Source organism: Haematobia irritans, chromosome 5 (genome assembly GCF_050003625.1).
Source record: "Haematobia irritans isolate KBUSLIRL chromosome 5, ASM5000362v1, whole genome shotgun sequence".
Lineage (NCBI taxonomy): Eukaryota > Metazoa > Arthropoda > Insecta > Diptera > Muscidae > Haematobia > Haematobia irritans.
In genome coordinates this window covers 99,267,790-99,279,861 of record NC_134401.1, presented here as the reverse complement: position 1 = coordinate 99,279,861, position 12,072 = coordinate 99,267,790, and the positions used below count along the sequence as shown (strand labels likewise).

Sequence of the window (12,072 nt, the reverse complement as noted above, 5' to 3'; positions counted from 1 at the left end):
ATTTGAATTTTCAACGATCGATATCTCGAAAACTAAACATTTTTAGCAAAATTTTTACTTAATATTTTCTCCTTAGAATGCACCTGTTATTCTCAATATGCATGTTTTGTCTTAAATTTTGTAAAAATGCAACCATTTTTCGAAAAAGTGGTAAAATATTTGAATTTTCAACGATCGATATCTCGAAAATTAACATTTGTAGCAAAACTTTTACTTAATATTTTCTCTTTAGAATGCACCATATATACCCAATATGCATGTTTAGTCAAAAATTTTGTAAAAAATGCAGCCATTTTTCGAAACAACGGTAAAATATTTGAATTTTCAATGATCGATATCTCAAAAACTAAGCATTTTTAGCAAAATTTTTACTTCATATTTTCTCTTTAGAATGCACCAGTTATTCCCAATATGCATGTTTTGTCTTAAATTAAAAAAAAAAATGCAACCATTTTTCGAAAAAGTGGTAAAAGATTTGAATTTTCAACGATCGATATCTCGAAAACTAAACATTTTTAGCAAAATTTTTACTTAATATTTTTTCCTTAGAATGCACCAGTTATTCCCAGCATGCATGTTTTGTCTTAAATTTTGTAAAAAATGCAACCATTTTTCGAAAAATTGGTAAAATATTTGAATTTTCAACGATCGATATCTCGAAAACTAAGCATTCTTAGCAAAATTTTTACTTAATATTTTCTCTTTAGAATGCACCAGTTATTCCCAATATGCATGTTTTGTCTTAAATTTTGTAAAAAAAAATGCAACCATTTTTCGAAAAAGTGGTAAAAGATTTGAATTTTCAACGATCGATATCTCGAAAACTAAACATTTTTAGCAAAATTTTTACTTAATATTTGTTCCTTAGAATGCACCAGTTATACCCAATGTGCATGTTTTTTCTCAAGTTTTGGAAAAAATGCAGCCATTTTTCTGAAGTTCTAATTAGGCTTGCCAGATGGCCGGGATTCGCCTGGATTGTCCCGGAATTTGGTCTCCAGGAAGTGTCCCGAATCTTTCACAAAATTTGTCAAAAATCCCGGAATTTCAATTACACAACGCATATATTTCAATTTTGTAGAAAAGATATGATTTGATCAGATTTTGTTCATCATCACAAAAAGAAACATAACAATTTACCGTCACTGTCACTTGAGCAGTAAACATAAAAGCACATATACCCAAATATCTAATTTGATTTGAAATTCACGTTTTTCTGTGAAATGTACACAGAAAAACATTACACGAAAGTTTTTCCAATTAAAGTCTTAATTTAATTTGGTTTTAAAAAATATTTAATTAAAAATGTTTTAATTGAAACAAAAAATCAATTACAAAAATTAACAGTATCAATTAATTTTTTAAATGGTACTATCATCTCTGTGATTGAAGACATTTCAATTAAAATTTAATTGATTGAAGACAAAAAAATATTTTTGTGTGTATTTGTAGAAATTACAATAATCAGTTTACGGTAAGTGCTACCGCAGAACCAATGTTTGTTGCCATAAATACTTCATGGGATTATTGTGTTTGGAGAATGTTTTCTTTACTCTAACAATTTTTGGGGTACGTTAGTTAAATGAATTGAAAAACAGGAAAAGATGATACAAAAAAAAACAAGATTTACTAAATTATAATTTTACTACAAATGCGCCCATCTTGAACTTCGTATGGCACTGAAGACATTCTTGCACTTTTAAACACATTTTTCAAACAAAAAAATTAATTATGTCTAATACATTTTCTTGAATTTGTCGAAAAATATTTACTTATTTTTGTTATACCTGCGTGATGTCAGCTTTTGTAATAGTGTTTAGTTAAAATTTTCTGAAAATTATATAAATTTTCTAAAATTAACAAAAAATTTCCTTCCTGGTGGGTTTACTGCTTTTTCAGTGTTTACTCTAATAATTGTGGTATTGATTCCGAACCAAAGAAGACTCAATTCTCTTTTAAATTTGAGTTTTGCGTACATGATCCTAGGACACATATTTTAATTTATTTTTTCCTTTTTTTTTCAAAGTTCATTAACGATAACTTAAATTTCCTGATTCAGACTCGACTTTTAGAATTATTCTATGTTTTTGCTTTGTAATCAGGACACAAAAGCACAAATTTAAAGACGATTTCATTAATTTGGAAGAAGTTTTTTTAAAGCCTCGTTGACCTTCGTCAAACAAAATTTTCGTGTTAAGATACCCATTTGTGGGTATTGAAAAGTTTATTGACTTTTTAACAAAGAAAAAAAATCTTTACAACTGAGAAATACGTCGGCTATGCTAAGCCAAATTCGCATTGGTATTTTAAGGACACGACAAAATTTTTTTCAGTGTACAATAGCCTGGATTGCCAAATGAAATGGATCTAAACATATATCCCGATAGTAATATGTCAGTGAATATGAGTTTCTTCGCTTCATCGCTGGAATCATAGGAGAAAGAGGCTCCAAGATATTTGGGAATTTCCCAGTCTGTAGGCAAAGGCGGACTTTATACCCATAGAAAAAATCATGAGTCATAACGATCCGTTCATGAAAGTGAATCAATACACATGTGTTGTCAAACTGAAAACGGACGCGGTCAATCTGACAACGTAAAAATGACACCATGCGTTGTCAAAAAAACAATCAGCGTTCTGAAAACGTAATAGTTACCAATTTATAAACAAAATAAAAAAAAAGATTTCCGAATCTGTGTTGTCTGCACCATACCATTTAACAATCGCCTTAGCACATTGCACCACCGACGGAGTTTTTATAACAACGTCTAGCGATTATTTTAAGACTCATGGCCAAAGAAAAAATAATGCCGTTCATGAAATCCTGAACGCCCGTGGACGAAATCGTGAACATTCCGTTTTGATTTTTTGTGAACGTTTCCGTTTCATTTTGTCAACGTCCGTTTACGATTGTGGAACCCATTTTTTTTCTATTAGAGTAAGTTCAGCAAATTTGGTCCAGGCTGGAAATGTGGTATAGTAGCTTTTTTCCCTATCGAAAAACATGCGAATAACTAAACCAAGCTGAACAGATTGTGTCTGTCAGAGAATGTTGTTTGAGTCAGTTGATAAAAATCACGAGTACTAAATAAGTATAAAATATATGCAATTACGATATATGTTGTACCACATTACCTGCACATTATATGAATTCGTGCTTAATGAGTTTTTTTAATAAATTCGAAAATATATCTGAAATTACGGGTTTCTTATTTTTCGGTTATAGTTGCGTGGATGGCTAATACTAGTAAAATGAATGTGGTAAAATCTTAGCAACGTCGGACCTAAACAAAAAATTTGGCTATCCAAATTTCTAGTGTATTACTGTAAAACAAAATTTTATATGCAAGTGAAACTCAAATGTGACTGTTTCTTTGTCCCGACAAATCCCGGAATGTACGCCGCAAAGTCCCGGATTTCGGCAACCATCATCTGGCAACCCTAGTTCTAATATATTTAAATTTTCAGCGATCGATATCTCAAAACTAAAAACTAAATTTTTAGCAAAATTTTTACTTAATATTTTCTCTTTAGAATGCACCAATTATTCCCAATATGCATGTTTTGTCTTCAATTTTGTAAAAAATGCAACCATTTTTCGAAAAAGTGGTAAAATATTTGAATTTTCAACGATCGATATCTCGAAAATTAACATTTGTAGCAAAACTTTTACTTAATAATTTCTCTTTAGGATGCACCATATATACCCAATATGCATGTTAAGTCAAAAATTTTGTAAAAAATGCAGCCATTTTTCGAAACAACGGTAAAATATTTGAATTTTCAACGATCGATATCTCGAAAACTAAGCATTTTTAGCAAAATTTTTACTTAATATTTTCTCCTTAGAATGCACCAGTTATTCCCAATATGCATGTTTTGTCTTAAATTTTGTAAAAATGCAACCATTTTTCGAAAAAGTGGTAAAATATTTGAATTTTCAACGATCGATATCTCGAAAACTAAGCATTTTGAGCAAAATTTTTACTTAATATTTTCTCCTTAGAATTCACCAGTTATTCCCAATATGCATGTTTTGTCTTAAATTTTGTAAAAACTGCAACCATTTTTCGAAAAAGTGGTAAAATATTTGAATTTTCAACGATCGATATCTCGAAAATTAACATTTGTAGCAAAACTTTTACTTAATAATTTCTCTCTAGGATGCACCATATATACCCAATATGCATGTTAAGTCAAAAATTTTGTAAAAAATGCAGCCATTTTTCGAAACAACGGTAAAATATTTGAATTTTCAACGATCGATATCTCGAAAACTAAGCATTTTTAGCAAAATTTTTACTTAATATTTTCTCCTTAGAATGCACCAGTTATTCCCAATATGCATGTTTTGTCTTAAATTTTGTAAAAATGCAACCATTTTTCGAAAAAGTGGTAAAATATTTGAATTTTCAACGATCGATATCTCGAAAACTAAGCATTTTGAGCAAAATTTTTACTTAATATTTTCTCCTTAGAATTCACCAGTTATTCCCAGCATGCATGTTTTGTCTTAAATTTTGTAAAAAATGCAACCATTTTTCGAAAAATTGGTAAAATATTTGAATTTTCAACGATCGATATCTCGAAAACTAAGCATTCTTAGCAAAATTTTTACTTAATATTTTCTCTTTAGAATGCACCAGTTATTCCCAATATGCATGTTTTGTCTTAAATTTTGTAAAAAAAAAATGCAACCATTTTTCGAAAAAGTGGTAAAAGATTTGAATTTTCAACGATCGATATCTCGAAAACTAAACATTTTTAGCAAAATTTTTACTTAATATTTGTTCCTTAGAATGCACCAGTTATACCCAATGTGCATGTTTTTTCTCAAGTTTTGGAAAAAATGCAGCCATTTTTCTGAAGTTCTAATATATTTAAATTTTCAGCGATCGATATCTCAAAAACTAAGCATTTTTAGCAAAATTTTTACTTAATATTTTCTCTTTAGAATGCACCAGTTATTCCCAATATGCATGTTTTGTCTTAAATTTTGTAAAAAATGCAACCATTTTTCGAAAAATTGGTAAAATATTTGAATTTTCAACGATCGATATCTCGAAAACTAAGCATTCTTAGCAAAATTTTTACTTAATATTTTCTCTTTAGAATGCACCAGTTATACCCAATGTGCATGTTTTTTCTCAAGTTTTGGAAAAAATGCAGCCATTTTTCGAAAAAGTGGTAAAATATTTGAATTTTCAACGTTCGATATTTCGAAAACTAAGCATTTGTAGCAAAATTTTTACTTAATATTTTCTCTTTAGAATGCACCATGCATACCCAATATGCATGTTTAGTCTAAAATTTTGTAAAATATGCAGTCATTTTTCGAAACCGGTAAAATATATGAATTTTCAACGATCGATATCTCAAAAACTAAGCATTTGTAGCAAAATTTTTACTTAATATTTTCTCTTTAGAATGCACCAGTTTTTCCCAATATGCATGTTTTGTCTTAAATTGTGTAAAAAATTCAACCATTTTTCGAAAAAGTGGTAAAATATTTGAATTTTCAACAATCGATATCTCGAGAATAAAGAACTTTTACCAAAATGTTTACTTAATATTTTCTCTTTAGAATGCACCAGTTATTCCCACTATGCATGTTTCGTCTTACATTTTGTAAAAAATGCAACCATTTTTCGAAAAAGTGGTAAAATATTTGAATTTTCAACGATCGATATCTCGAAAACTAAGCATTTTTAGCAACATTTTTACTTAATATTTTCTCTTTAGAATGCACCATATATACCCAATATACATGTTTTGTCTCAAGTTTTATTTCAAGTTTGGGAAAAAATGCAGCCATTTTTCTTAAGAGCTAAAATATTTAAATTTTCGAAGATCGATGTTTCGAAAACTAAGCATTTTTAGCAAAATTTTTACTTGATATTTTCTCTTTAGAATGCACCAGTTATTCCCAATATGCATGTTTCGTCTTAAATTGTGTAAAAAATGCAACCATTTTTCGAAAAATGGTAAAATATTTGAATTTTCAACGATCGATATTTCGAAAGCTAAACACTTTTAGCAACATTTTTACTTAATATTTTCTCTTTATAATACACCAGTTATTCCCAATATGCATGTTTCGTCTTAAATTTTGTAAAAAATGCAACCATTTTTCGAATAAGTGGCAAAATAGTTGAATTTTCAACGATCGATATCTCGAAAACTAAGCATTTTTAACAAAATTTTTACTTAATATTTTCATTTTAGAATGCACCATATATAGCCCATATGCATTTTTTGTCTCAAGTTTTGGAAAAAGTGCAGCCATTTTTCGAAAAAGTGCTAAAATATTTAAATTTTCAACGATTGATATCTCGAAAAATAAGCATTTTTAGCAAAATTTTTACTAAATATTTTCTCTTTAGATTGCACCAGTTATTCCCAATATGCATGTTTCGTCTCAAATTTTTTAAAAATGCAACCATTTCTCGAAAAAGTGGTAAAATATTTGAATTTTCAACGATCGATATGTCGAAAACTAAGCATTTTTAGCAAAATTTTTACTTAATATTTTCTCTTTAGAATACACCATATGTACCCAATATGCATGTCTTGTCTCAAGTTTTGGAAAAAAAGCAGCCATTTTTCTTAAGTGCTGAAATATTTAAATCTTCGAAGATCGATGTTTCGAAAACTAAGCATTTTTAGCAAAATTTTTACTTAATATTTTCTCTTTAGAATGCACCAGGTATTCCCAATATGCATGTTACGTTTTAAATTTGAATTTTCAGCGATCGATATCTCGAAAACAAAACATTTTGGGCATACTTTTTATTTAACATTTTCTCTTTAGAATACACTTTATATACACAATATGCACGTTGTATCTTAACTTTTATGAAAAATACATTCATTTTTCGAAAAAAAACAAAAATGATAAAATACTTGAATTCTCAACGATCGATATCTCGTAAACTAAGCTTTTTGTACAAAATTTGTACTTAACAATTTCTCTTTAAAATACTCCGTTTATTCCCAATATGCGTGTTTTGTTTTAAATTTTGTAAAAGACGTGGCCATTTTTCGAAAAATTTGCTTACTTTGGCACAACAAAATGGAGGAAAACAGCCCACATCGCGGTCTGGTGATTATTTTCGGCTAATGGGTCCACTAAATTGAATTAATGAATAGATGTTCAAAACCATCCTCATAGGTTGGGAAATGTCGTCACGTTGGAGTTTTGGAGAGGATAACGACCCAAAACTCACATCAGAAGCTTGCAAAACGTGGTTTGTGCATTACAATACTAATGGTATGTAGTGGCTTCTTCAATCACCTGATCTTAATCCGATCGAAATCCTTTGGCCAATTGTGTATAAAAAATTGATATAAATAAATTAAAAAATAATGACTATTTTTCATGCGGCTGTAGAGTGCATGGAGTAATAATATATTACAGGATGCAATTGCACATTTGACTTTTTATATATTTAGTTTCATAAAATGGTAAATATTAATGAAATCGATTAAATTTTTAGTTTGATATTTTACAAAAACGGAATCTTGTAACACTCCTTTTTTATGACATTATATTGCGATGTTTATGGTAGTTGCAAATGTTTCGATACAGTATAATGTTTGGGTACTGTATAATATGCTGGTACTGTATAATATATAATCAGGTACTGTATAAACAACGGCGTTAGAACTTGAGGAAAAGTGGCAACGCTCGCACGCGGAAAGGATTATTAAAATTGAATTATTGTATTGAATTCAAATGATATTTTGGAAAAGAGTCCATACAACCACAAATACATATCGGAATTGTAAAAGGGTAATAGAATTACAGATTTTGCAAAAATGACCCTGAACTATCACTGTCCCGAAACAATGCGGTGGGTATGTAGATAGTTTGGGGACTGTCCCTGAACAATGCAAATGTCCCCATATGATGCGATACATGAAAAAAATGTCCTCAGACAATGCGATTGACATATATATATATATATATATATATATATATATATATATATATATATATATATATATATATATATATATATATATATATATATATATATATATATATATATATATATATATATATATATATATATATATATATATATATATATATATATCTTTCGACCGATATGCATCAGAAACCAGAGTTTTATAGACTTATATGGTATATATATAGACTTATATGGTTGAAATTTTGCACTAGGAGTACAACTAGTAGTGTAGTCAAGTGTGCTAAGGAGCTATATCTAAATCTGAACCAATTTCAATAAAATTTGGCCCATTTGACTATAGTACACCAAGAAAAACGTGCCTTCGGAACTAAAGGAAAAAATGTTCATCAATTTAGTTTAGCCAATTTATTTCCATTAAGTTAAATTTTTGTTTAAAATAATAAAATTTACTTGCTTCAGTAAAAAAAATCCTAAACTGAAAGCAGTTAGGAATAGTTCATTAACTAGAATAAGGCATGGAATTTTACTAATACTGTTTTCTTCGCTGGGTATAAGAATTTACTACTGAACAAGAACATTTTATTCACTGATAACAAAGCATTCGTAAAAATAAACAAAATATGAACTAAAACCAAGTTTCCTCAAATTTAGTAAAATTTCTTATAAAATAATAATTCAGACTTCCTTTTTTATAGAAAGCTTATCATACATACGAATAACACTTGGCATAGAAAAATATTTTAGTTCATTCGTACTAAGACGTATTCAATCCTTTTAAAACTTAAGGAGACACACTTGTTACAATATAGGAAATGTTCCTATATTTCTTTTATCTACCTGTAATCGATAACTGTCATCGATGTAATCGGTATGTTTGCGCGTGGGTTGTTTTTTAGTTGGAATCGCGTTGTTATGGTATACGGAGGGATTGTTAAAAAATAATATAGTAAAATAATATAATAAATAAAATATAAAATATTTGTTATTTTAAATTAGTGAGAAAAAATTATGTTCGTGATGGTGTATAAAGAAAGAAAACAGAATAACAACCCCTTCATTCGTCTTCATTTTGGAATCTTCAATTAACAGGTAACATTCAGTGATGCTAACCTTTTGTGAAAAAATTGGTTTATGTGTTTTTTTATTTGTAGGTATTGAAATTGTAAAAGGAGGACAAACTCGTTACGCAGCAACTTATTAAAAGTGAAAGGTACAAGAAGAAGGAAAAATGCGTTTTACAGTTGATGAAATTACAAGGAAATTGGAAATAGTGGAATAATAAACTAATATTTCAAGGCCAGTCGATGCTGTTGATTCTTGATAAATATATTTAATATATTAATAAACCGTGTATTTTATTGAAGAAAAATTTGCCTATATAAATAAATAAAATTGTAAGGTAAGCAGTTCTAAGTTTGAAGTAAAAAGGTTTACCACAAATATGTAAGATTTGTCCCAATGAATGAAAAAAGTTCAATAAAATCATTCCATATATGAATTCAATTCAGTTAAATTTTTTCATTCTGTAGTATAGTGGTACATAAATATAGGAAAATGTTAACTAATATATGGAATGCATTCTAACTAGTTTCAACGAAAATCACATTGTTCAAAAAAATAAAAATGTCTTTGGCGCTATACGAAGTTCTATTTTCTTCACAATTAGTTCATTTTAACTTAAAGAATGGGTCACTTTTTTCTGGGTGTACTAATTGTTCTTTTTGTGCAAAATTTTAAGCAAATTGGGCCAAAACTCTGGCTTTTAGGACCATATTTTTCCATATCGGGCGAAAGATATATGGGAGCTATATCTAAATCTGAACCGATTTCAATCAAATTTTGCACACTTGACTATACGGCTAAGTGTTATGTTTGTACAAAATTTCAAGCAAATCGGTATAAAACTCTGGCTGGTGGGTCCATATTAGTGCATATCGGGCGAAAGATATATATGGGAGCTATATCTAAATCTAAACCGATTTCTTCCAAAATCAATAGGGTTCTATTCTGACCCAAATTAGGTTAGGTTAGGTTATGTGGCAGCCCAATGTATCAGGCTCACTTAGACTATTCAGTCCATTGTGATACCACAGTGGTGAACTTCTCTCTTATCACTGAGTGCTGCCCGATTCCATGTTAAGCTCAATGACAAGGGACCTCCTTTTTATAGCCGAGTCCGAACGGCGTTCCACATTCCAGTTAAACCACTTAGAGAAGCTTTGAAACCCTTAGAAATGTCACCAGCATTACTGAGGTGGGATAATCCACCGCTGAAAACTTTTTGGTGTTCGGTCGTAGCAGGAATCGAACCCACGACCTTGTGTATGCAAGGCGGGCATGCTAACCATTGCACCACGGTGGCTCCCTGACCCAAATTAGGAACATGTGCCAAATTTGGAGGCGATTGGACTTAAATTGCGATCTAGACTTTGATCACAAAAATGTGTTCACAGACAGACGGGCGGACGGACGGACAGACAGACATGGTTATATCGACTCAGGGACCCACCCTGAGCATTATTGCCAAAGACACCATGTGTCTATCTCGTCTCCTTTTGGTTGTTACAAACATATGCACTAACTTATAATACCCTGTTCCACAGTGTGGCGCAGGGTATAAAAATTGAAACAATGATTTAAAGAAATTTGACAAAATTTTCTATAGAAATAAAATTTTGACAAAATTTTCTATAGAAATAAAATGTTGACAAAATTTTGACAAAATTTGACAAAAATTCTGACAAAATTTTCTATAGAAATAAAATTATAACAAAATTTTCCTAGAAATAAAATTTTGACAATATTTCTTTAGGAATAATATTTTGACAAAATCTTCTATAGAAATAAAATTTTAACAAAATTTCCTTAGAAATAAAATTTTGACAATATTTCTTTAGGAATAAAATTTTGACAAAATCTTCTATAGAAATAAAATTTTAACAAAATTTTCTTAGAAATAAAATTTTGACAATATTTTCTATAGGAATAAAATTTTGACAAAATTTTCTATAGGAATAAAATTTTGGGAAAATTTTCTATAGGAATAAAATTTCAGACAAGCGTTAGAATGTACGAGGGCGGTTCGGAAACTTCTTAGCCTATCAATGAAAGAGAATATTTAGTTTTTTCAAAAATATTTTTATTTTGCAATATAATCTCCTGAAACTTCAATACACTTAGTCCAACGCTGTTCTAGCAATTCTATCGCTTGATTAAAATAGTTTTCTTTAAGGACTTCAAAATAGTGGTTTACAACTGTAATTGCATCTTCATTAGAGGTAAAACGCTTGCCAGCAAGGATTTTTTTTAGATTTGGGAACAAGTAAAAGTCACTGGGATGTAAATCAGGAGAATAAGGTGGGTGGTCAAGCAACTCGTACTTCAATTCGTTGATTTTAGCCATTGTTAAAACACTCGTGTGCACTGGTGCGTTGTCTTGATGAAAAATTATTTTTTTGTGTTGTAAGCCAGGACGTTTTTCTCGAATTTGTACATTTAATTGATCCAAAATGTTGCAATAGTATTCTGAATTTATTTTTTTACCCTTTTGCAGCTAGTCAATCAATAAAATACCTTTGAAGTCCCAAAAAACCGTTGCCATAACCTTAATAGCCGATTGAATTGTTTTTGCCTTCTTTGGGGCACTTCCTCCAGCTTCAGTCCATTGTTTGGATTGTTCTTTTGTCTCTGGAGTATAGTGATGGATCCATGTCTCATCAACAGTTATGAAACGACGCTTAAAATCCATTTTATTTCGCTTAAAACGATCCAAACAAGCTTGAGAAATGTTCATACTTATGCGTTTATGATCGACTGTTAACAAATGCGGCAACCATCTTGCAGAAAGCTTTTTTGATCTGTGGTTCTTCATGCAAAATTAAATGGACTCGATCATTTGAGAAGGCCATGATATTAGCAATTTCACGCACTTTTATTCGTCGATCATTTAATACCATATCATGCACTTTGGCTACAATTTCTGTTGTTGTTGCTATTTTTGGACGTCCACTACGTGGTTCATCTTCAATGCTTGTACGACCACGTTTAAATTCAGCAACCCAATTTTTTACTGTTGCATATGAAGGAGCACTTTCGCCTAACACAATCACCATATCAATATGAATTTCTTGTCCCGATA

The 12,072-nt window shown here is 29.9% G+C and overlaps 1 protein-coding gene and 1 long non-coding RNA gene across 3 annotated transcripts in view; both read left to right on the top strand.

Annotated features, from left to right (window-relative positions):
* LOC142238146 (uncharacterized) overlaps positions 1-12,072 on the top strand; it is a 404,035-nt gene that overhangs the window by 180,511 nt on the left and 211,452 nt on the right. The gene's annotated exons all lie outside the window — the stretch shown is intronic.
* On the top strand, positions 8,853-9,166 carry LOC142238740 (uncharacterized). Its single transcript, XR_012722804.1, has 2 exons — positions 8,853-9,023; positions 9,086-9,166. It is a non-coding gene; the product is annotated as an uncharacterized LOC142238740 (long non-coding RNA).